Source organism: Rana temporaria, chromosome 4 (assembly GCF_905171775.1).
Source record: "Rana temporaria chromosome 4, aRanTem1.1, whole genome shotgun sequence".
Taxonomy (NCBI): Eukaryota; Metazoa; Chordata; class Amphibia; order Anura; family Ranidae; genus Rana; species Rana temporaria.
The window spans coordinates 410,271,045-410,297,774 of NC_053492.1; positions in this window are offsets into that span (position 1 = coordinate 410,271,045).

The window sequence follows — 26,730 nt, forward strand, 5'->3', positions numbered from 1 at the left end:
CACGTCGAGAAAAACATCGTTTTTTTTCCATGACATGAATAACGGTTGTGTGTACGCGGCATTACAGACTCCTGCACTATTTATATTATATTGTACATTACATACCTCTGATCAGAGTGTTCATAATTTGGCTACACCCATCGTTCACTACTGTACTGCTCTCCTTTGGGTTTTTAATTATAAATAAAACATTTCTTGTTTGAAGTTAGTTATTAGTTAGATAATTTACCTTCAGTAAGGTACGGTAATACGAATTGTGAAATCAATGCTGAATAATAAAACATCTGCATACACATAATAGAAGTTAATTTTTTTCTCAGTCTAATTTTGGAGCATGAAAAAATTATACCCAGTAAACGTTAACATTGACTCTTTTCTTAAACACTCATATATGGCTGTTTCTATTTCAATGCGTTCTGATATACTGTGTAATAGGACACATACATTATTTCTAACAGTATCATTACTGTAAGCTTAATCTTTTCCATATTTTAATTAAGACTCTAAATGCAGCATGACGGAGTTTTGATTATAAAAGACCTTGAGTTGTCCTCGGGTAAGTGTTTCATTTAATTACAATGTTATTAAAAAAAAGTTGCTCTGAGAAATGCTACCTTAAATCTTACTTGAAAGATTATTAGATTCTGGGTGGACTGCAGCAGGGGTTGATCCCCGCTGGGTTACTTATTATGTTCAGAAACTCAGTGAGCAGATTCTTCAGCCTCCATGGCCTTGAACTTCAGGGTTTAGCTTGATGAGAATTTGCAGTGTACCTGGCCCTTGTTTGTTGCTCATCAAGAGAATGTTAGGCCCGGTACACATGACCGAGTTTCTCGGCAGAATTCAGCCAGAAACTCGATCGGAGCTGTATTCTGCCGAGAAACCCGGCCGTGTGTACATTTTCGGCCGAGGAAGCCGACAAGGAACTCGTCGAGCCAAATAGAGAACATGTTCTCTATTTCCTCGTTGTTCAATGAGGAAAGTTGGCCTCGCCGAGATCCTCGGCGGCTTCACATGGAACTCGACGAGCAAAACGATGAGTTTTTCCCGTCGAGTTCCTCGGACGTGTGTACGGGGCCTTACTGTATAAGGAGAATGCAGCACAACAAGGTTATCCTCATCCAGAAGGAATGACAATTGCTTATTCCTACACATGCTTCACATGTACAGTATATTGGGGCAGCGCTTTGCTGCTATCTTGACATTGCAGTAATATGGAATGGCTTATGCCGCGTACACACGATCGGTCAAACCGATGAGAGCGGTCTGATGGACCGTTTTCATCGGACCAAACCGATCGCATGTTGGCCCCATCGGTTATTTATCCATAGGTTAAAAAAAAGCAATCTTGTTTTAAATTTAACCGATGGATACCTAACCGATAGAACAAAACCGATCGTTAGTAGGCACGTCCATCGGTTAAAAATCCAGGTATGCTCAGAATCAAGTCGACGCATGCTCGGAAGCATTGAACTTCGTTTTTTTCAGCACGTCGTTGTGTTTTACGTCACCGCGTTCTGACACGATCGTTTTTTTAATCGATGGTGTGAAGGCACGACTGACCATCAGTCAGCTTCATCGGTTAACCGATGAAAACGGTCCATCAGACCTTTCTCATAAGATGGACCGATCGTGTGTACGCGGCATTAGAGGAACAGGAGGGACTTAAACTGAAATTTAGGCAGATATTAAAAACATCATCAAGGGCCCATTTACATCATTATTGTGCATTAACACACATATGTACTCGCATTATGTTGCATAATTACATGCATTGCATTAAGACAGCTCACTCATTTTGCACTAAAAAGCACCAAGAACTGGTATTTGTACCATTTATTTCAGCACAGCGCAACTCAGTGCATGTTAGTGTATTAATGCATGTTTATAGGGGTTGTAAACCTACGTGTTTTTCACCTTAATGTATCCTATGCATTAAGTTGAAAAAACACCTTGCAGAAAATGTCCAAATCCGATATTTATTATAGCAAAAAGTAAAAAAATATTGCTTTCTTTTCAAAATTGTCACTCTTCTTTTGTTTATAGCACAAAAAATTAAAACCACAGAGGTGATCAAATTCCCCCAAAAGAAAGCTCTATTTGTGGGGAAAAAGGACGTCAAATTTGTTTGGGTACAACGTCGCACGACCGCGCAATTGTCAGCTAAAGCGACGCAGTACAGAATTGCAAAAAATGCTCTGGTCAGGAAGGGGGTAAATCCTTCCGGGACTGAAGTGGTTAACCACTTGCCAACCGCACTATAGCCAAATGATGGATACAGTGCGGCCAGCTAGTTCTGGGACGCCATCATATGAGTATCAGTGCCGTCTATCAGTGCCTATCAGTGCCCACCAATGCCCATAAGTGCTGCCTATCAGTGTAGCCTCATCAATGCCTCCTCATCAGTGCCCACCAGTGCCGCCTCATCAGTGCCCATCAGTGCAGACTATCAGTGCCCATCAATGGCCATCAGTGCCCATCAGTGCAGCCTATCATTGCCCATTAGTGCAGCCTCATCAGTGAACATCAGTGAATCATCAGGCAACTTCAAGTTGCCTCCAGGACAGTACAAGGCAACTTCAAGTCGCCTCCAGGACAGGAGGCTTTCCAGTGGCCAATCAAACAACAATCAGCTTTGTGGGAGGCAGGGGGGAGCGAGGGGTTTGCCTGAGAAATGTATGTTATCTTCCTGTATTGTTGCTTCAGTTAAGACAGTGATCCGACTTCTGAGGCGACTTCCATTGAAATCAATGGGTACAAGTTGCCTACAAGTCACCTAGAAGTCGCCTTGAAGTAGTACAGGAACCTTTTCTGAAGTCGGAACGACTTCAGTAGTGTACATTAAGACGGCTCCCATTCACTTCCCTTCATTTTCTCGACCGCGCGACTTGGGGTGACTTGAAGTCGGATCCCAGGTCACCCCAGTGTGAACCGGCTCTGAAACTCCTTCTACAAGCCTTAATTAGAACTGGGCTGGACACTGATAGAAGTCACGAGACTGCTATATACTGCTGAGGAGAAAAGGTATTTAGCCATTTATATTTAATAAAATAATTGCATTTCCATGTTCTGTGTACTGTAGGAGATCAGATATAGTGAATGTAGGGTCCTCGGTTTAGTAACACTTTAAGTCTAGGGGTACAGGAATAAACTGTAATACCTACTTTACTCCTCATTTTGGAAAGCTTCCACCATGCTGTGGCGATAGGGCCCCCCAAAGCCTCTTCTCTCATGTCCTCCTGCCAGCAATTGCACTTTGACATTATTACTGTAGCAATACCCCTGGAGGAGCTGCTGGTTTAGATTTGGGCCTACTGTTACCTTACTGTTCCTTGCGTTCATCTAGGGGTTCTCCTTAAAGAGTTATCTGGAAGAAATGTCTGCACCAACACAAAGTCTCTTTCAAGGGTTTTATTGAACAAAACTTTCCAACAGAGGGATAGAGGGATGGGGAGGACTCAGGTATCTTACTTGCAGATCACAAATATTCTCCTAGGTCCAGAGGAACAACTGTCTCCATGCTGGACTCAGCAACCACCGGATAGGCCCACTCTCACTTTTCTAAAAGACGGTGTGAAGCTCGATCAAAGAAAGTCTCTGCCACAGACTTGGTAGTAGAATTTGTTCATTAGTCTTTGCAACGGACTTGGTGAACTTAGAATTTGCTCGATAGTCTCTGCCACAGACTTGTGTACCCCTCACTGGGTTAGCTTCTGAAGGAAAAGAACACAGTTCTCAGTGCTAGGATCTTTCCACCGTTCCGGCAGCACTGTGAGGCAAACTTTGATCCGGATACATCCTCCAATTTAGTCCTGAATTGCTCTGTCCCTTCCATCAGGCAAGGCGACACAGGATCATCCCTGGATCAGTAGGCCCCAGTAACTTCTGGACCTACATCTCAGTTGCGAGGCCTCGGGCCAACGTGGCTCCGAGGCGGAAACTGCCAACACATCCCTGAGGCCAGGAGGGCCCTCAGGTGAGGATCGAAAAACGAACCCCACAAAATGGTGTCTGCCTCTTAAGTACCCTCTCCCAGAATGCACAGCAGGTTCACCACGCCCTCTGAGCTGCTTCTGGGAAAGATGCATCCAGCCTGCTGCCTTTCCAACCCTGACCAGCGGTAACAGCAACACCCATCGTCAGGAGGAAAATCATGCAACAGGCTGAACTGAGACAGAGCCACAATTTGGACACAATCCTTCTGAGCCAACTACTGCTCAGATAACTACAATTTTAACACATAGCGCCCACTGGGAGCAGGGTGCTACATTACATACAATGCAAAACCAGTAGTCCAGCTTTATATATGGGGATGATGAAGGCCCAACACAACCTGGAGGAACGGAGAGAAGAGGAGGGCCCCAGAAACCTGTAGGAGGTAAGTATTTTAGCTTATTTGTCTACCCCTGGACCTAATGAGTAGTTAATGATTGTAATTTGGGGGGACCCACTACAAGCATATCGTTTTCATAAATATCAGAGTGCAGCTTTAATAGATTTCATTGCCACTTTAAATAAATAATCTAAATTGCCTTTCTTAATTTTCTCTATTAAGTCAATATGCTGTTTTTCAAACAAAACATTTAATTATGCTAAAAGCAAAGGAAAAGAAGTCGAGGCACATTAAATGGCAATTTTGTATTTAGAGCTAGTCTTAGCTTGTGTTCTATTTAATAAAAAGATAATTAATTAAATAAAAATACTTGCTCTTCATTCATATTTGCTTACATCCCACAGTGCTTCTTTTGTTAAGGCAAACCACTTCTGAATAATTAGGAATAATAATTAGCTTTCAATAAAACAGATTTTGATATTGTTAGAAATTTGAATAAATACATTTTTGAAGAAGGAGAATATTTAATGTGTATGGTTGGGTAACATTTAAAACAAAACATACTGACCTAACATTTTTTATGTGCCCCCAACATGATCTCTCCTAACCTTCCTCCCAGGCGGCTGCTAGGATAACCAGCTAATTCAATCTAATTTGCTCGGTTTTATTTTATTCCTTTTTACACTGAAGTTATGTACCCCTGCTTTATCTGGGCCATCTTTATGAATTCCAGGTCAAATCTAGTAACCACCAATCAGGGCTATCAGATAAATAAGGTTATTTACATTAAATTGAATACATTCACATTTCAAAATAAATACAGATATATACAGTTAGCTTTAAAGTAAGCATTCCTGACCAGTACAACTTCCGGAAATGTTCAACAAAATCAACTGTATTTACTAACTAGAGAATTTCTTTAACCAGTTCCCGCCCTGCCTACAGCAGATTGACGGTCAGGCAGGACACTCCTCCTTCTGGGTGGACGTCATGTGATATCCTCCTAGTCAAAATGTTCATGCGCGCAACCCAGGGGCATGCAGCGTGGTGATCGGTGGTCAGCCATGTCCCTCGGACACAGCGCATTACTGATCAGGGTAAGGAGCCAATGACATTGGCTATTTATCATGTGATCACCTGTGTCCAATCACAGCTGATCCCAAGTAAACAAATGCTGCTTATTGGCATTTCTCTTCCTCAGTGTTGTCAGTGTCTGAGGAAAGGAAAACCGATAAGCAGCTTTCCTGTGACAGGGAAAGTTTACACTAATAATCAGGGCACTGATCAGTGCACCCCCAGCAGTGCCAATCAGTGTCTATCAGTTCAGCATATCAGTGTCCATCAGTGCTGCCTATGAGTGCAGCCTTATCAGTGTACATCAGTGCCGCCTCATCAGTGCCCATCACCATACCAGTGCTTATCAGTGCAGCCTCATTAGTGCCCATCAGCGCAGTCTCATAAGTGCAGCCACATCAGTGCCCATCAATGCAGTCTATCAGTACTCATCAGTGCAGCCTATTAATGCCCATCATTGCAGCCTATCAGTGCCCTTTAGAGCAGCATATCAGTGCCCATCAGTGCTGCCTATTAGTGCAGCATCATTAGTGTCCATCAGTGCTGCCTCATCAGTGCCCATCAATGCCCATCAGTGCAGTCTCATCAGTGCCCATCAGTGCAGCCACATAAGTGCCCATCAATGCAGTCTATCAATGCTAATTAGTGCAGCCTAAATTTTATATTATATATATATATATATATATATATATATATATATATATATATATATATTAGCAAAAAAAACAGTGGTGATTACATACCACCAAAAAAGCTCTATCTGTCTCAAAAAAATGGTAACAATTTCATATAGGTACACTGTTGCATGACCCCGCAATTGTTTTTTTAAAATGTGACCGTGCTGAAAGCTGACAATTGGCCAGGGGAGTCAGACATTTATTGCAGTCAGCCAGATGACAACTGACATCCACCTATAAAGGTATTCTTGATATTTGTGTATTTTCTTCCAAGCTATCCCACTGCTTGCATCAAGACTGAAAGCTCTTGGGAAGAGTACAGAGGCGGGTGTTTGGATGTTTTCCGAAGCTTTGTTCTCCTGGCCCCTCAGCCATGATCTGTCTGAATTACATAGAGAACCACACAGACTAAATAATGACATCACTGGATCTAAAGTAAAATAGATTTTGAAAATGTTGTTTTTATTTAAAATATCCCTTAGCATGTTGATGAGCAGAAAAAGAAGGAGCCAGGTAAGGCAAAATAAATGCAGATTCAATTTCACCTTTAAATAGTTAATTCTGGGGGGGCGTGGTCTAGCCGACCTTGGGAATGGACGCTTAATTGGAGGGCTCCCGCCGCTACAGACTGTAATTCTTAAAAACTGCGCCGGTAAGAGGACTGAACTATCGGGACATATTAGATCTGATACCCGCTTCCATGGAGATACGTCCTGTACAATTTTTTATAACCTCACCGGCAAAATTTAACTGAGTTCCAGCCCTTTAAAAAAAACAGCCCGGACTAGCAATGGCTAACCTACAGGAAGGCCCGTCGTATGCTGATAACCAGACGCAGGTTTATAACAGAGCAAATCCCCTTAACGCTGACCGGAATTCCCGTTATATTGCGGATCCACTACAGGGTCCTAGTTTGAACGATCTCCATTCAGTGGCAGCCGACATAAAAAATACTTTCAGTCACAAAATATTCCAACTGCACACCTTCCAGGAAAATGGCCAATAAGTAAAAGGGTGCTGAAACGATCACCAGCTGGGAACCGGAAAGCAAATCATGTACACATATTCGCCAGCACCTCAAGGATCATTTAAAAAACCTCCAAAAATTGAATGCATAATAGCGATCCAAAAAGCAACGTTTCGAGGCGTTGCTTTTTGGATCGCTATTATGCATAACATTTTTGGATGTTTTTTAAATGATCCTTGGTGTGCTGGCGAATATGTGTACATAAAAAATACTTTGACATCAGCCATAGCTGATCTGAAGATTGACATACGCGCAGTTACAGCGCGTGTCACTGAAATAGAAAAGACAACTGCGCAACAGAGCGCAGCACTGCGTCATGTGAACCGCAAGGTAGATACTAACACCATGTATCTCAGGGACTTACACCGTCAAATAGAAGATCTGGAGAATCAAAGCAGGAGACACAATCTAAGGGTGCGGGGACTACCCGAATCGGTGGATTATGAACGGCTTTCCCCGATAATATTAGGTATATTCAACTACCTATTGGGGCGCCCGCCCTTGGCTGTAATTAAGATGGAACGCATTCACAGGGCTTTGAGGCCCAAGGGCAAACCGACTGATCCCCCAAGGGATGTTATATGTCACATCAATGACTTTCAACTCAAATAAAATATTCTAAGAAATGCGAAACTGCGTTCCAATCTAACATTTGAAAGCTTTACAATTTTAATCTTTCAAGATTTGTCAAACATAACTCTTCAAAATAGACGTGATTTGAGACCTTTACTTGACGCATTACGGGACAAAAACATCATTTATAAATGGAAATTTCCATTTGGGCTGCAAGCAACCAACCAAAGTCACACAGCTCTATTGAGAGTACCCGAAGATTTTCATGCTTTCTGCAAAGCTATGGACATACCATACATGGAATTGCCTAATTGGTACGCAGAATTTCGATTTAACCACTTCCAGACCTGCGCACGACGATGTACGTCCTATTTTTAAAGACTGATATCTCGGTAACGGCAGCAGCTGCTGCCACAATCGAGGTATCAATCTTTAGTGTGCGCGGTCTGGAATCCGATAATGGCGGTCTCCGCGGCGGATTCACCGCGAGATCGCCATTATCGGTGGCGGGAGAGGGCCCCCCCCCCTCCCGCCGCTCTCCTGCGCCCTCCGCCGCTTACCGGAGCCGTCGGTAGCGGCGGAGGCGATCGGGTGCTGTCGGCTGGTGAGCGGGGACGAGACTGAAGGAAAAATCTCCTTCGCCCGTCCCCATAGCTCGGCTGGGCGGAAGTGACGTCAAAACGTCAGTCCCGCCCAGCCTCTTAAAGAGACAAATTTTTGTTTTGGTCATTTGAAAAAATGACATTTTTTTTTTTTTTTTTTTTTTTTTGCATTTAAGCCCAAATATGAGATCTGAGGTCTTTTTGACCACAGATCTCATATTTAAGAGGACCTGTCATGCTTTTTTCTAAGGGATGTTTACATTCCTTGTAATAGGAATAAAAGTGATCAAATTATTTTTTTTTTTTCAGTGTAAAAAATAATAAAATAAATAAAAATAAATAAGAAAACAAAAAAAAAATTTTTTTAAAGCGCCCCGTCCCGACGAGCTCGCGCGCAGAAGCAAACGCATACGCGAGTAGCGCCCGCATATGAAAACGGTGTTCAAATCACACAAGTGAGGTATCGCTGCGATCGTTAGAGCGAGAGCAATAATTATAGCCCTAGAGCTACTCTGTAGCTCAAAAAATGCAATCTCTAGAATTTTTTAAACATCGCCTATCGAGATTTTTAAGGGTAAAAGTTTGACGCCATGCCACGAGCGGGCGCAATTTTTAAGCAGAAAAAACTGTTTTAGTCTTGCAAACACCGAATCTGAAAAACACCTAAGGTCTGGAAGTGGTTAAAAATACCACTAAAGACTACACGAAAGATGACGCAATGGAAACAATCCCATCCAGATTTAGAAGACGACGCTCCCAATCCGGTGATGACCGACCAAATTCTTCTGGTGTACAAGGCTCTGATCTCCTATCAACAGATTCGCCACGTTCCAGAAAACCCAGAAGGGAAAAATTAGTTCATTTTGCTTCATGTATTATTTTCCTAGGTTACCTTGACATGCTTGCATTTTCTTATATTCTCTCTTTGTTTCATCCCCAGAATATAACCTCTGGAGATGAGCTTCAACCATATTTGTTGTTGTTTATTTGAAACTACTCGAGAAAATTAGCTCTTTGTTTTATTTTTGTTATATATTTGTAGCTTGAGCTTCATGAGCTGGGTGGATGCAGTCTTTTTCTTTAATATTACTTGTTTGAGCCCTGGTTCACACTGGGTACGATTTGGAACGATTTGAGATGCGATTTGACATGTCAAATCGCATCTCAAATCGGCGGCAATTGTCGGCAATGGCACTGTCCTAATCAGTGCGACGCCGCATCTGCGATTTCAAAAAGTAGTTCATGTACTACTTTTTGCGATTTCGGGCCGCGATTTACATTAAATTGCGGCCGAAATCGCGGCAAATCGCGGCAAAATCGCGGCCGCAAAATCGCGGTAAAATCGTGCATTTTACCGCGATTTTGAATTCGCAGCAGTGTGAACCTAGGCTCACCCTTGTTCCACACATTGATATTACTACCCATTTAGTTAAGTGTACAACAATGAGGTCGGTAATTGTATTTCTCTAACGTGGAATGTAACATGTTGCTTTTCTCATAATATTATTTTAAAATAAGTTTACCTGTAGATTATTTCCAGACAATACTCTTAAACTATTTATCTGCTAATTAAATGGTGTATGTTTTACTTGAATGGTTTAGAGAGAGGGAGAGAGAGACTTGTAAAGCGCAACACATGCGAACTGAATCGCCTCTGGGCGCTGTATCCATTTCATGGGTAAGGAACCCCTTGACCTCAGAAGAGATGGGTTTTAATCTTTCTCCTGAAGGCCAAGTGGTCCGACTCCAGTCAGATGGTGGTTGGTAGTGCATTCCACAGGCGAGGTCCCTGGACTGCAAATCTTCGATCTCCTTTGGACTTGTATCTGGCCTTGGGTATCTGGAGGAGGTTTTGATTGGTGGATCGCAGAATGCGATTGGGGTTATGGGCTTTTATTTTTTCGCATAGATATTGGGGGGCATTTTCTTGAATACACTTATGTATTAGACAGAGTGCCTTGAAAGTGATTCTGTCTTTTACTGGCAACCAATGAAGGGATCTCAGTGAAGGTGAGATTGATTCCCATGGTTTTTTCCCAGTCACAAGTCGAGCGGCCGTATTTTGAACGACTTGCAGACAAGTGATTTGGTATTTGGGGAGTCCTAGATAGAGGGCATTTACGTAGTCGAGTCTGGAATTGATGATTGTTCCCACCACGACTGCAATGTCCTCTTTCGGGATAAAGGGCGTGAGTCTGCATAGTAGGCACAGCAGATGGTGGGATCCGCTGACTACTGACCCTATTTGTGCATCCATTGTCATGTAGGTATCGAAAATGACTCCGAGACTTTTGACTTTGGTGCTAGGGGTGATAGTTTTACCCAGAATGGGTGGGGGAGTCCATGTTGACGCGGGGTGATTTTTCCGGTTAGCGTGAAACAGGAGAAATTCTGTTTTCGAACCATTGAGTTTAAGATAACTGTTTGTCATCCAGTTATCTATTAGAGTGAGGCATTTCTCTAGTCCAAGAGAATGATCCTTTTTGTTGCAGATGCGGAAATACAGTTGTGTGTCGTCTGCATAGGAGTGGTAAAGTAACTTCTGGTTACTGATGATTTCAAAGAGAGGGCGAAGATAGATATTAAACAATACGGGCGATAAGGGAGATCCCTGAGGGACTCCGCATGACACCGTACGTTTTTCAGAAGTGAAAGACCCCAGTTTATATACACGAAAAACAATGTTAGATTCCGGTCGCCCATTATTCCTTGTTGATGTATATCCGTTCACTGTGATACTTTACTGCTACTCACTTTGCCAGTCTGTTAGCGGCGGACGACCAGTCGATTTGGTTGTTAATTCTTTGAGTTGGTTCACTCCAACCCCCACATAGTAGTTCTTACTGGATTTATTCCAAGTAAGATACTACTTCTCTTTGTACCGTATATATTCCCCTATAGGGAATCTAAAAAAAAAATGTTATCGCTTTTTCTTTTATTTTTCTAAACCGGTATTACATTTTGAGTTTATCATACTCAATAACTAGTTCTCCCCTTATCCCTCTATCCTTATTTTTCCCTTTATTAGACTAAAGGAATTCCCCTCTTCATTGTGAATATGGCACTCCCCACTAATGTTAAATTGAACTCACAGAGGAAAGTTAAGCTTTACTCCTTTAATGTAAAAGGTCTCAATATTCCAGAGAAAAGATCAAAACTAATGCTACTGTTAAAAAGATCGAAAGCAGATATAATATTTTTACAAGAGACTCACTTTAAGACAGATAAATGCCCAACCTTTACAGACAAAAAAATTCCCCATATTATCCACGCAACAAATCCAGAATCCAAAACCAAAGGAGTATCAATACTAATATCTAAACACTGCCCTTTTCAAATACAAGATACTAAACTTGGTAGTGACAGCAGATACGTATTCATCAAAGGTTCTTTGTACAATAAACCCGTAACTCTAGCTAACACGCCCCATTTTTTAGAAATACAATTCAAACTCTGAAGTCTTTCGCAATTGGCTCATTGATAGTAGGAGGAGACTTCAATTTAGCCCTCAATCCCCTATTAGACACCTCCTCTGGTTCTTCCAAAACCTCATACAAAACCCTTAGTGTGATTAAAAACTTGTTGCAAAATCTATCCATACATGATACTTAGCGTATACTGAACCCCTCCTCCAAGGATTACACTTTTTACTCTCTTCCCCACAATACCTACTCTAGAATAGACTACTTTTTTTATCCCAAAACGATTTGAATATTATAGAAAATGCCACAGTGGAACCCATGATCTTATCAGACCATAACCCAATTACCTTGACTTTATCCTTCATGGATAAACCTATTCTCCCTAGAACTTGGAGACTCGACGATTCCTTACTCAATAGTGCTGACAATCTACAAAGACTTGATTCAAAGATCTCCAATTACTTTAAAGATAATAATAATGGCGTTGTTCATCCTTTGATTGTCTGCCTTGCACACAAATGTGTCATCAGGGGTGAATTAATCTCATTAAAAGCAGAAAGGAACAGATTGAATCAAGCTCTCATAAATACTCTGACTGGTAGAATTAATACCCTAGAACTCTTGCATAAGCGCTCGTTAGCACTGAATACTCGTGAAGAACTTTCAAAAATCAGATTAGAACTAACCCAAATCCTGGAAAAAAAGGTCAAACGCAACTTTATTCTCTCTCAATTTTTTTTTACGAATTTGGGAATAAAGCGGGTAAACTATTAGCCAACACCTTACATTCGACGACCAAAAAATACGAGAATATATACTCTATAGAACTGGGTGGTACTCCTGCGCTGTGATGGATAGGTGTGGGAGGGATGGAGTGACAAAGGAAGGAAGAGGAAGGGAAATGCAAAACTGGAGGTGGGCACTGCAGCAAACAAAAAGGAGGTCTATCCAATGAAGGACGAAGGTGAATGCAATAAGTATGAGTGTCTGCGCTGTGATTAAACTAATGAATGGATAAAAACAAGAAAAAAAGTGACGAAAGGGGGGGGAGGGGAGGGGGGGTGGGAAGGTGGTGTTTGAATCAGAGAAATCAAACGATGTCAGATGCAAAGGGAAGTGACCTACAACAGTGGTGAATAAGTCCAGTCCTGACTGGACTGAATAACAGTGAACACACTAAAAAACTAATAAATATATAAAATATATATAATGGCTGGTGTGTGCTACACAAATAAATGTGAAACAAAAAATTGCAGTGAGTGCAGACCCAGATCAAACTTTTCTAGTTGCACTGATCTGGGTCTGCACTCACTGCAATTTTTTGTTTCACATTTATTTGTGTAGCACACACCAGCCATTATATATATTTTATATATTTATTAGTTTTTTAGTGTGTTCACTGTTATTCAGTCCAGTCAGGACTGGACTTATTCACCACTGTTGTAGGTCACTTCCCTTTGCATCTGACATCGTTTGATTTCTCCGATTCAAACACCACCTTCCCCCCCCCCCCCCCCCCCCCCCCCCCCCTTTCGTCACTTTTTTTCTTGTTTTTATCCATTCATTCGTTTAATCACAGCGCAGACACTCATACTTATTGCAATATATACTCTATAACTGATCCAAAAGGTAATAAATATACTTCTACCACAGATATTGCTAATCAATTCCGTATTTTTTATTCTAAATTATATAATCTACCACCTGAAACCTGTTCCAAAAATTCACCTTCAAGGAAAGATTTAATATCAGAATTCTTAAAAACATACAGCCCTAAACCTTTAAATTTAAACATAACAAAGGATCTTGATAAACCTATAGAGTTAACAGAAACTCTTACTGCACTTGGACAACTAAAAACGGGAAAAAGCCCTGGACCAGACGGTTTCTCTGTTAATTACTACAAAACTTTTAAAGATATATTGATCCCCCACTTCATTAATACATTTAACTTTGACCCTGTCCCATCCCCGCTTCCTAAAGACCTTTTAGAAGCTCATATTGTTATGATCCCTAAACCAAATAAAGATAAAACACTAGTATCTAATTATAGGCCCATTTCTCTTCTAAATATTGACATTAAATTATATGCAAAAATCATCGCAAATCGCCTATTACCACTGATTCCTCAAATTATCTCCCTCGACCAAACGGGCTTCACACCGGGGAGAAAAGCTAAAGACAACACTATTAAAGCCCTACATATTCAACATTGGCTAATTAAATCCAAATTCCCAGGTTTTATGTTGTCCCTCGATGCGGAGAAGGCCTTTGACAGGATCGCTTGGGATTACATGCATGAAGCTCTGAAATCTTTGGGTCTGCAAGATCGTATATTAAAATTTATCAATCTTTTATATTCATCTCCCACGGCGAGAATTAAAATAAATGGTGGCCTGTCGGAGGCCTTCTCCGTGGCGAACGGCACTCGTCAGGGATGCCCTCTATCGCCAATAATATTCATACTTATCTTAGAGCCGTTCTTATGTAAATTACGAGAAAATCTAGACATTAAAGGTATTAATATTAATAATAAAACATATAAATTGGCGGCCTTTGCGGATGACATCTTATTATTTCTAACTAACCCAATAGTAACAATTCCCAATTTATTAAAAGATTTTTCTTTATTCAAGACCATATCGAATTTTAAAATAAATTTCTCAAAATCCAAGGCTCTAAATGTTTCTTTACCCACAAATATAGTAGACCAATGCAAACTTAATTTCCCATTTACATGGGAAAATGATTCTATATCATACCTGGGAATTACCTTGTCATCAAACATGAAAGATCTATACACTAACAATTTCATACCCCTGTTAAACACAATCAAGAGTGATTTACTTAAATGGGATAAAAGATTCTTCTCGTGGTTTGGAAGAGCTAATATAATCAAAATGAATATCCTACCTAGAATTTTATACTTGTTCCAAACAATACCTATTAGAATCCCATACACATTTTTCAAAACTTTTAAACAAATTTGCTTAAAATTTTTATGGAATGCTAGACAACCCCGAATCAAGTGGGACAAACTTATGATCCCAAAACTCTTAGGTGGAATTGGGCTGCCGGATATTAAAAAATATTATTGGGCCTGTCATATGTCTAGAATTATCAACTGGCACCTCCACAGATTCACTAAAGACTGGATAAGTTTGGAAGAATCTTTATTTTCTTCACCTTTAAAATATCTTCCTTGGATTAATCCTAGAATGATCCTACGAACAGCTAACACTCATCCCATTACAGGAACCTCCCTTAAGATCTTTAGATCCCTATGCAAAAATGTTACAATTTCTACTACCTATGGGCCTATAACCCCAATTGATCTTAATCCCGAAGTATTCCGGAGACCTTATACTATCGCTTCCTCCAATTCGACTTCCAACATAACTTACAGAGCTGAATTTTTTTTTTAACAAGGTAACCTTCTGTCCTTTGAAAATTTCTCCACTAAATTTCCGGATTTTGGCATTTCCCCGCATGACTTTGAATTGATCATTCAATTCTTGAACAAATTTGGTCTCACAGATATCTGGCAAAGACCCAAAACCCACTTTGAATCTATTTGTTTAAAAAATGCACCTCAAGGTCATTTGATATCCCTCATGTATGATATTTTGAATTCGACAGTAGACCCACAAATGGACGATACTAATATAAAATGGGAAAAGGAACTGAAAATTTCAATCTCGAACGACCAATGGGAATCCATTTTTTATCGCCTGCATAGAGGATCATTAAATGTCCTAACTCAGGAAAATAGTTACAAGATATATTCAATGTGGTATAGAACCCCTTATATTATTAATAAGTGTAATCCAAATATTTCCCCTTTGTGTTGGCGCTGCAAAACCGAAACAGGTACATTACTCCACATTTGGTGGGAATGCTCACTTATTGCGACCTTCTGGAAAGATATCCACAATCTTATTACATCTATTACCACTTATACCCCAGACTTTACAGCTGAGCAATATCTACTACATCTCTCTTCCTTACCCAATTCAATATATAAAAACTCTATTGTCATACATCTTATCAATGCAGCCAAATTATGTATCCCCATCAAATGGTCCCACGCTTCTCCCCCTAAAATCTCGGATTGGATACGCAAAGTTGACCATATCGCTAATATGGAAGACCTAATATTTCAATCTATAGACTCTTCTAGGAACTTCCATGATAAATGGGCCTGTTGGTTTCATTTCACGAAATCTACAGAATATCAAGTATTGTTACATACATGACCGATCCTGGATTTGTTGTTGTACTTCTGTCACTCTTTTCATTGATTATATATTATTATTTTTCCAATAAATTTACAACACTAGAATTCTCATTTTCACCAATACCTATAGCTTTCCTTATTCTTTCCTTTCCCCCTTGGATGTTTTACTACGAGTTATATGTCCTCATGATATATTTTTGTGGTACTAATCTTCTAATGCACTCATTATTATATGTTAATATTTGTTATAGACATATTGTTACTTAACCAACTCTATGTATGCATTTTAATATTGATATTCTGTATGTACTTGTTTATCTTAAAACCCAATAAACATTAAAAAAAAAATAGTTAATTCTGGTTTAGAAAATAAAAATATTGTTGAATCCCTGATCTAGTGACCTGATAAAAAAGATCAAAAACTAGAAAACATGTTTTCCTCTGAGCTGTCTGTTTATTGTACATTTTTCACTTCACGGTCAATTTACAATTTCCTTTGTGAGCTCAGAATGTAAGTAAAATTATTAATTATATTTGGGATGCACCACTGGGCACATGGCCCTAGACAGGCTAGTCATCCGTTTATTTTAGGCTTACACGTGTGACTCTTTCCATACGCAGGTTGAAGCTTATCAGACATTTTGCTGGCTTTTTCTTTTCCTTCCAAATTAAGCAATTAGCAAACAAAGGCCAACACTCAGACATCCCATTTCAGCACCGCCAGTACAAATAGATTTAGCAAATGTACAGCTCATTTTTACACTTGTTCAAACACGTGAAGCAACATTTTGCAGAAGATGGACAGAAACAATGCAACTTAAGTGAAAATTTGCTTAGTTCATTAAAGCTGAACTCCAAGAAGGATCTAAAAAAAAAAAAAAAAACCTTGCAGTGTGTGCCTTGCGGTTGAAGCCCAAGCACCCCTGGAGATTGTGACAGGGATTGCAAGGCCAAAAATAGTATGGTTGCAAGTTAGGTTGGTCTGCTGGTATTGCTTCTGGTAGTGATTGACTGGTTGGTACTTCAACAGATGGCAGAGATAGAGGAGACCTGAGTGGAGGAGACGGTAGTATGCAGAAGCCAGTGGGTCACCCGTGACAGGTGCAGGATCAGATGTGAGCATGGTCTAGATCAGTAGTCTCCAAAGTGCAGCCCAGGGGCCAGATGTGGGCCCTTTGCTTGCTTTTATGTGGCCTTTGGGATGCTATTTTATTAACTGACAACAACAACATGCACAATCAGTGACATCAACGATGGAGCACAGTTTATCCCAAGGACACCAACAATGGTGCCCATTAACACCAAAGATGGGGCACAATTCCTCCCAATGACACTAACAATGGGGCCCAATGACACCAATTAAAAATAGTCCAAAAATATGGTCTCCTAAAAGCTCTTATTTAAAAAAAATAACAGTGCCCAGTAGTAGCTCCTTACTGAGTAGTAGATAAACAGATGTGAAGATACCTTCAACGGAAAATACCATAAAAAAAATCAGCGGGTCCTAAGACAATTTCCTCCTCCACCAGTGCAGGAGAGGAATGGCGCCATTTGCAGTCCCCGGCGTCCAAATAGAAATTCAAGCAGAAGGGAAGGCCAGAGGCAGGCAAAGTCAGTAACAGGAAATCAGAAACCAAAGTAGGGCTCATGGGGACAAGATGTATATGGGAGCAGAAGGTCATCCAGCAACCTCTCATGGCTGCTCACTTCCTTAAATAGGGCATTTGATGCCATTTTCGACTCTGTGTATGCACGTGTATTAACGTGACTGTCACATGCCTGCGCACATTTCTCCGCATCTGAGCATGTCCATGCAGCATGCTGGCAGACGTGGCCCGACAATATTCTTCTATAATGTGCATGAGCCTCAATTTATAGCACTTAGACTGGTATCAGTCTGATCTTTCATTCCTCTGCTATCACTTCTGACAATCGAACGCGATACCAAACAATTCCCGAGAATGGCCCCGTCCCCTTATTTCCCACAGCATGTGATTGGCAGCCCAGCTGTGTATGTTTCTTTATGAGATTGTGTAGAGGGGGTGTGTCCATTGCTTCCACTAAGGTCACAGATTACACTCAGCTCCCTAATCTATGCTGCACAGTGTGTGACATAAGATCCCTGTGCCCTGGCTTCTGGAGCTGAGAAATGCAGTCTAAATTCTGCACATTGGCTGTGGAGAAGCTGACTGCATATAAACATTTACAGCTTATGTAGGAGAATTTGTTTAACCTCTGTGTTTTACCTGAGGCTAGTTACTTCAGTGGGTACATCTTTACAACCACATTGACCCTTGCAGTTCGGGGCCACAGCAAGGGTATTTTTTGTTCCAGTCTGGGGCTCAACTTTAAAGACATGTAGGTGGATTCAGAAAGACTTAGGCTGGCGTATCAGTAGATATGCCAGCCTAAGTCTGAATCTGCGCCGACGCAAATTTAAGCGTATTCTGGTAACCAGATACGCTTAAATTAGGCTCAGATACGAGCGGCGTAAGTGTCTTACACCGTCGTATCATAAAGTGTACTTTTTAGGCTCACCGCTAGGTGGCGCTTCCATTGTGGTCGGCCTAGAATATGTAAATGAGTAGATACGCCGATTCACTAACGTATGCTTGCCCGACGCAGTAAAGATACGCCGTTTACGTAACGCACTTTCAGGCCTAAAGTTATTCAATCAAATAGCTGGACTAGTAATGTTAAATATGACCGTCGTTCCCGCGTCGAAATTAGAAAATTTTACGTTGTTTGCGTAAGTCGTCCGTGAATAGGGCTGGACGTAATTTACGTCCACGTTGAAACCAATACGACCGTGCGGTGTACTTTGCCGCAATGCACACTGGGATATGTACACGGATGGCGAATGCGCTGTTCGTAAAATACGTCAATCACGTCAGGTCACCCCCCATTAACATAAAACACGCCCCCTCATCCGAATATGAATTAGGCATGCTTACGCCCGCCCGATTTACGCTACGCCGCCGTAACTTAGCAGGCAAGTACTTTGTGAATCATGTACTTGCCTCGCTAACTTATGGCGGCGTAGTGTAAACACGATACACTACGCCGCCGCAAAGTTAAGGCGGTCTTTATGAATCCAGCTAATGGACTAAAATCAGCACCCACGGGCATGAAACAATTCTTGTTTGAAAAAGTAATTCTCAGCTGGGATAAGTGATGATCCCCTGAGAGTTATTCTCCAGTGAACTAGTATTTGGTTGAAGTGGATTTTCTCAGAACACCCCTGTTTTTTTTTTTTTGATGCGATGAGGACAGCAGCATATTTGTTTAAACACCAGGGCTGGGCTTCTGCATGGGCCATAGCTTTGAGCAGCAGGCCTGCGAGGGGCACCACAAAGCTATCTATAGATATTGGGCCAGATTCACGTATCTGGGCGCATCTTTGTGCGTGCGTAGCGTATCCTATTTACGCTACGCCGCCGCAACTTAGACAGGCAAGTGCAGTATTCACAAAGCACTTGCTCCGTAAGTTGCGGCGGAGTAGCGTAAATGGGCCAGCGTAAGCCCGCCTAATTCAAATTATCAAGGCAGTGGGCGTGTTGTATTACAATGAGCAGTGACCCCATGCAAATTAGGGGCTGAACGAATGGCGCATGCGCGCGCATGCTCAGAATCACAACGCAAATACTTCCTAAGATACGTCGGCTCAATGCTTTGTCGATGTGAACGTAACCTACGCCCATCCCCATTCACGTACGACTTACGCAAACGACGTAAAATTCTACGCTGTTCCGACGGTTCTGACGTCCATACCTTAACATGACTTACCCCTGCTTTATGAGGGGTAAAGTTACGCCGGTCATACGCCTTACGTAAACAGCGTATATTAGTACGCTGGGCGCAAAAACGTTCGTGAATCGGCGTATCTAGCTCATTTGCATATTTATAATGGGAACGCCGAATGCGTCCAGCGTAACTATGCTCCCACGATACGCCGGCGTAGGCAAGTAACGTCGGACGGCTGAAGCCATGTTTTTGGACGTATCTCGCTTTGTGAATCGGCGTAAAGATGCGACGGCGCACATTTGAAATTACGGCGGCGTATCTGGAGATACACTGGCGTACATTGTTTATGAATCTGGCCCATTGTTCTTATATTACTGTGTATAATTTTTTTTTTTTTTTTTAAAGTGTATTTTGTGCGTGTACTTGAGAGAGGAGCCAGACTGCAGGAGTTGGGAGGCCTCCCCCAGAGGCAATCTGCCACCTTTCTCCATGCCCCGGGTGGCAATGGCGGGTGTGTGAGGGGGTCCTCCCACACAGCCCGCCCTACCTGCTCCGCTTTGAAGCCCAACAGGGCAGAGGGACTCCCTACAAAGGGAGTGAGAGGATCTAGCCCGCTCAACCAGCCCCGTTAATCATTTGCCTCTCTTTTTAGAGACCGTGTGGTCAAAGTGCGTGCATGTTAACCCAATTTCGAGTGTGTGTGGGAGGGGGGTGGGCGTACTAGGCGCAGGCTTATCTCGCATAGCACACCCACCGGGAGCCGGGCTGAGACCACCAAACTCAATTCACATGTAGCCGAGACCGGGATCCGAACCCCTAGCTGCAGAGGTGAATGGCTTGTCAGCGCAGTGCCAATCGCGTTGAGCCACCGCAGTTTCTGTGTATAAGTAAAAGGTAAAGACTGCTTCACTGCTAGAGCAATCCAGATGGGTCCTAACTGCTGGAGGATTTTGTTGCTAGAGTTTTGTACTTACCATTTATCATTCTAATTATGTACACCTAGAACCAAACCCCAATTTGGATCTAAGCGCTGGTATTAATTTAACTCAAAGTTTAACTGATACGTATATTACTCTCATTGATGATATCTTGAAATTCCATTGGGAAAGGGCAAAATCACATCTTCTTCTTCATCTATTGATTACCACATTTACAACAAAATACCGTATATATGTAACCTGCAGAAATGTTGTGCTTTTCATGTTATGGATATTCTTATATTGAGATTCTAAAATACTCTATCAATGAGAGTGAATATCTTTCCCGTCTGATCAGCCATTGTTTTTTTTTACAACAATTTTTTTCTTTGTATAAATAAAATTAAATTTCTTACATATTTGTGTATTTTATTATTGGTGTCCTTAAAGTCCTGTTTACCCATTTGTACTCTATACAATAAAAATTGGACATGTACTGCTAACTCAGGTGTACTAAAAGGTGGACATGTATTAGTTACTGGGATGTAGGAGCAGATGGACATATATTGGACACTGGGGTGTACTAGAAGGTGGACATGTGTTTTTCACAGGGGTGTACTCAGGGCTTTTTTCAGGGGGAACTCATATCCACCACCTCTGGCTCAGACCCTTGGAGGGGGGGGGGTGGTTACTCACCACAATCACTTGTAAACACAGAAGTGACAGTTCTGCACTATGTGTGTAACCCCCCCCCCCCCCTGAACTCTGCACTCTGTATGTATTGCAATCCTGGTATTTTATGCCCCTTTAAGACCCTCCTACTGTTCATGAAATTTGACTGACCACACCCACTATTTGATGTAATTTGGAGGGTGTGTGTAGGAGGTTGGGTTTTGGGGGGTCCTGATTGAGTTCCAGCACCTATTGTTTGAGGAAAAAAAGCCCTGGGTGTACTAGAAGGTGGATGTTCTATGATGTTGATGTATATCGGTTACCAGGAAGTAGAAGAAGGTGAACATTTAAACTGCTGCTGGCAAGCTCCACCACTGAAGCCTTTGGGAGATACTATATAAGAAGGGTCTCTGTATGCCAACCTTTTGGAATGAGTTGATATTAAACTAAAATGCTTGATAAACTGAATTTCAACCTATAAACCAAACTGTGAAAATAGGACAAAATGTAGCACTCATGAGATCAGAACCCAAGTACCAATCGCTAAATAACTGTAAACAAATCACTAGTGATAAAACAAATATATATATATATATATATATATATATATATATATATATATTGTCCCACGTGACATGTGACTAATTAATAACTTAATTAATAGTCCATAAAGTGAAGTGATATTCAAACAAGATTCAATCTTCTTAAAATCTTCCACCACACCGACGTGCTTGTAACACCACCCCTCTGGAATCGCACTCACCAGCCAAAATTGCCTCCCACTCTCGTGTTTGGCTCAAGAGCTTGTTAATTATAAACTCCAAAGGGTTAAATGACCATCCACTGTGTGTTTCAACTAAGGACAAAACGACCATCCAATATACAACTGTGTTTTAACTCAGGGTTCATCCACACATGTAAATAAGAAAAAGTGCTCCAATAATGTAAAATAGTAACGACCAATTTATTAAAATCCACACAAATAGGTAGATTCAGGTAGATGTGCCTACACTTACGGCGGCGTAGCTTAGCGTGTTTAGGCTACGCCGCCGTAAGTTAGCTGGGCAAGTACATGATTCACAATGTACTTGCCTGCTAAGTTACGGCGGCGTAGCCTAAAGCGGGCAGGCGTAAGGGCGCCGAATTCAAATGTGTGTAAGGGGGGCGTTTTTTTTTACTGCGCATGCGCCGGGCGCCTACATTTCCCAGTGTGCATTGCGGCTACGTACGCCGCACGGGCCTATTGATTTTGACGTGGACGTAAACGACGTAAATCGCTATTCGCGGACGACTTACGCAAACGACGTAAAAAAATTTGAATCTCGAAGCGGGAACGGCGGCCATACTTTAACATTGCTATTCCATCTAATAGATGGAATAACTTTAGGCCTGATAATGGCTTACGGAAACGGCGTAAATGTACTGCGGCGGCCGGGTGTACGTTCGTGAATCGGCGTATCTACTAATTTATATATTCTACGCCGACCGCAATGGAAGCGCCACCTAGCGGCCATCCGAAATATTGCAACCTAAGATAGGACGGCGCAAGCCGTCGTATCTTAGATATGTTTAAGCGTATCTCTGTTTGAGCATACACTTAAACATAAGTCAGCGTAGATTCTGAGTTAGGTTGGCTTATCTACTGATAAGCCGGCCTAACTCTTACTGAATCTACCTAAAACACTTCAATCATTGCACTCACATGACAAACTTTAAAAACCAGCCTTGAAAAATCACAGCAAACATGTGTATATGATGGTTCTGCAGTGCTTTGCGGTCACAGCGGACCCGGACCCCAGAATCACTTGTAAACACAGAAGTCTGGTTTCTGTGTTTACAAGTGACAGCTCTGCACTCTGTGTGTAACCCCCCTGAACTCTGCACTCTGTATGTATTGCAATCCTGGCATTTTATGCCCCTTTAAGACCCTCCTACTGTTCGTGAAATTTGACTGACCACACCCACTATTTGATGTGATTTGGAGGGTGTGTGTATGGGTGGAGGGGTTTTGGGAGGTCGTGGTTGAGTTCCAGCCCCTTTTGTTTGAGGAAAAAAAGCCCTGGGTGTACTAGAAGGTGGATGTTCTAAGGATGTTGATGTATTTTGGTTACCAGGAAGTTGAAGAAGGTGGACATTTAAACTGCTGCTGGCAAACTCCACCACTGAAGTCTTTGGGAGATACTATATAAGAAGGGTATGCCAACCTACTGATACCTTCCCAAAACCAAGACATCATTTTGGAATGAGTTCATATTAAACTAAAATGCTTACCTGACTTGTTCTGATATCATTTAAAATATATCTCTGGTGTAGGTCAACAAGAACCAAACAAATACCAGCCTGTAAAAATAAATGATTGTAGACAAATTCATTGAACCAGTATAGATGACTCACTGGCCCTAATAAATCCTGCACATAGTTGTGATCTTCCATGTCAACAAGTACATCAACTGGGCATCACAGAGTAAGATTGGTACTGCGTGTTCTCAGATTACCTACTTAAGGGATCAGAGAGAGTTCTAGTGAAGAATGAGGCAGCTATACTAAAATCTTTAACAATATTATTCAGGCAGCATTTAAAAAAACCTTTGATGTTTACTACAAAGGAGAGAAAAAAAATGCAGTATTAAGAGACATTTATTTTTAATTATGACCTTTAATAACAAAACACTGAAAAGTACATTGGATAAATTATTCACAGACTTTTTCTCTTCGGTTAATTATTTTGTAAATGTGTTCTACTGGTAATGGATGTGTGTGATAGGGTTCAGATACCATCAATATTAATGCATTTTTCTAGACTGTAGAAAGTAGAACGCCAGCCAAAGTGTTATATTTCGTTTTGGATAAAGGGGGAAGGGTTAAACTTTATGTAAGGCTTTTATGGCTTTTAGCATCCCCATTGGTCAGGCTTACTTCCTGTCACGTCCCTCTACAAGCCATCCATACCCTATACAAATGTAAAAAAATGGGCTGGTGTTACACTTTAAACACCTCAATATCGGACACTTTCACCCCCTTTCTGCCCAGACCAATTTTCAGATTTCAGCGCGGTCACACTTTTTGTGTCATGCAACACTATACCCAAATTACATTTTTATAATTTTTTATTTATTTCTTGCCAGATTATTTTTGGTGGTATTTAATCACCACTGGGTTTTATATTTTTTGCTATATAAATGAAACAAATATCAAAAAGTAAAAAAAAAAAAAACCTGTTTCTTTATTTCTGTTATAAAATTTAGCAAATAAATAATCTTTCTTCATAAATTTAGGCTAAAATGTATTGTGCTACATGTCTGTGGTAAAAATAATCCAAATCAGTATATAGTATTTAGTCTGTGTGAACATTATAGAGTCTACAAACTGTGGTGTATATTTTAAAAGTGATCAAAACCTGATATACTGACTGCCTATCTTCTTTATTGAGGCCCTTTCTGGAAAGTATACAGTCCATGGAATTTAGTAAGAGTCATGGTGAGTTTTTTTAAGTTGTAATGTTTTGTCACATATTTTCAAAAATTAAGAAATGTAATTTTTTTTTTCACAAACTTGACATTTAAACAAGCATAGGGCATACTTACAATTACATCCCAAAATACATTCTGCTATGCCTCTCGAGTATGAGGATACCACATGTGTCAGACTTTTTCACAGGCAAGATGCATAGAGGGGCCCAAAGTCCAAGGAGCACCTTTGGGCTTTTAAGGGCCATACATTGTGCATGTCATTTCCTGACTACCAATCACTGATCAGGGACACAGCAACATGTGTGGCAGTGATCATAAACAATATAATTGGTGTGATGGTGAGTAGGGACATGGTAATTGGTGTGGCAGTGATCAGGGACAATATGACTGGTACAATGTTGATTAGGGACACTGTGAGTGGGTGATGGTAATTAGGAACACTCACTGGTGTGGCAGTGAATATGGACACTGTGAACAGGTGGTGGTGAGTAAGGACAGTGTGAGTGGACTGCAGTGATTAGAGACACTGTGAGTGGGTTGCAGTGATTGGGGATACTGACTGGCAGCACTGGTCTGCTGACATTGTACTGGTTGTAGTGGTGCTCAAAAATAATGGCGCTGACATACAGGGATATAAGAGCAACCAGCCATTATACATGAGTACATGATGAGCGCATTATCACCACAGTGACACTTCACTTGCTCTGGTGACAATATATATATATATATATATATATATATATATAGGGCTTTTTTTCAGGGGGAACTTGGGGGAACTCAGTTCCACCACCTCTGGCTCAGACCCTTTGGTGCCTGCTCACCACAATCTGTGTTTACAACACACAGAAAGTCTGGTTTCTGTGTTTACAAGTGACAGCTCTGCACTCTGTGTATAACCCCCCCTGAACTCTGTACTCTGTATGTAATGCAATTCTGGTATTTATTTCACCTTTAAGACCCTTCTACTGTTTGTGAAATCTGAACGGGTCGTGGTTGAGTTCCTGCACATATTTTCTGAGAAAAAAAGCTCTGTATATATATATATATATATATATATATATATATATATATATATATATATATATATAATATCTATATATCTATACTGAATATAATTATTTTTTTAACATTGTCACCAGAGCAGTGCAGTGATACTATGGGGAAATTATAGTATCACTGATTGCTAATACAGTCATCATCACTGTAATAAGCAATCAATATTACTTGGTCACAGATATCACATGGTACAGGACACTGTGATTGGCCCTGGTACCAATCACAGAGATCACACAGTAATATACACATCATCAAGAATGACATCCTTGTTTACTATTCTAACTGTGATTGCTGTGATTGGTCAGATTAAAGGGAATGTATATAAAGTGAGAGATATCCAGTATATGAAAAGGATCTGAGCTATACTGTATGGGAGCTGCCCTGCACAGTAGTTCTGCTTTACTGCTCTTCACAATGCAAGTCTATGAGTCAACCATCTCCCTATTAGTGAAGTACAGCACTCCCTCCCAAGTGAAATCTACAATTTTTATATTTTAAACCTCCAAGTTCTTGCTTTACACTTAGGCTGGCTTCACACTGAAGTGTCAGCCGCGCTATTTGTAGCGCGGCTATACCATCGTGTTTACCGCGATATTCGGCCGCTAGCGGTGAGGTTTTAACCCCCGCTAGCGGCCGAAAAAGGGTTAATACCGCCCACGTTGCGGCGGTATTACCACGGTATTACAGCGGTATTACCGCGCTTTCCCATTGATTTCAATGGGAAGGCGCGGTATAGGAGCAGTGAACACACTGCTCCTATACCGCGGTAAAGATGCGGCTAGCAGGACTTTTGGAGCGTTCCTGCTAGCGCATCGCTTCAATGTGAAAGCCTTCGGGCTTTCACATTGAAGAGTACAGGGCATGATTTTTCATGCGGTATAGCAGTGCTATTTTTAGCGCTGTACCGCATGAAAAACGTCCCAATG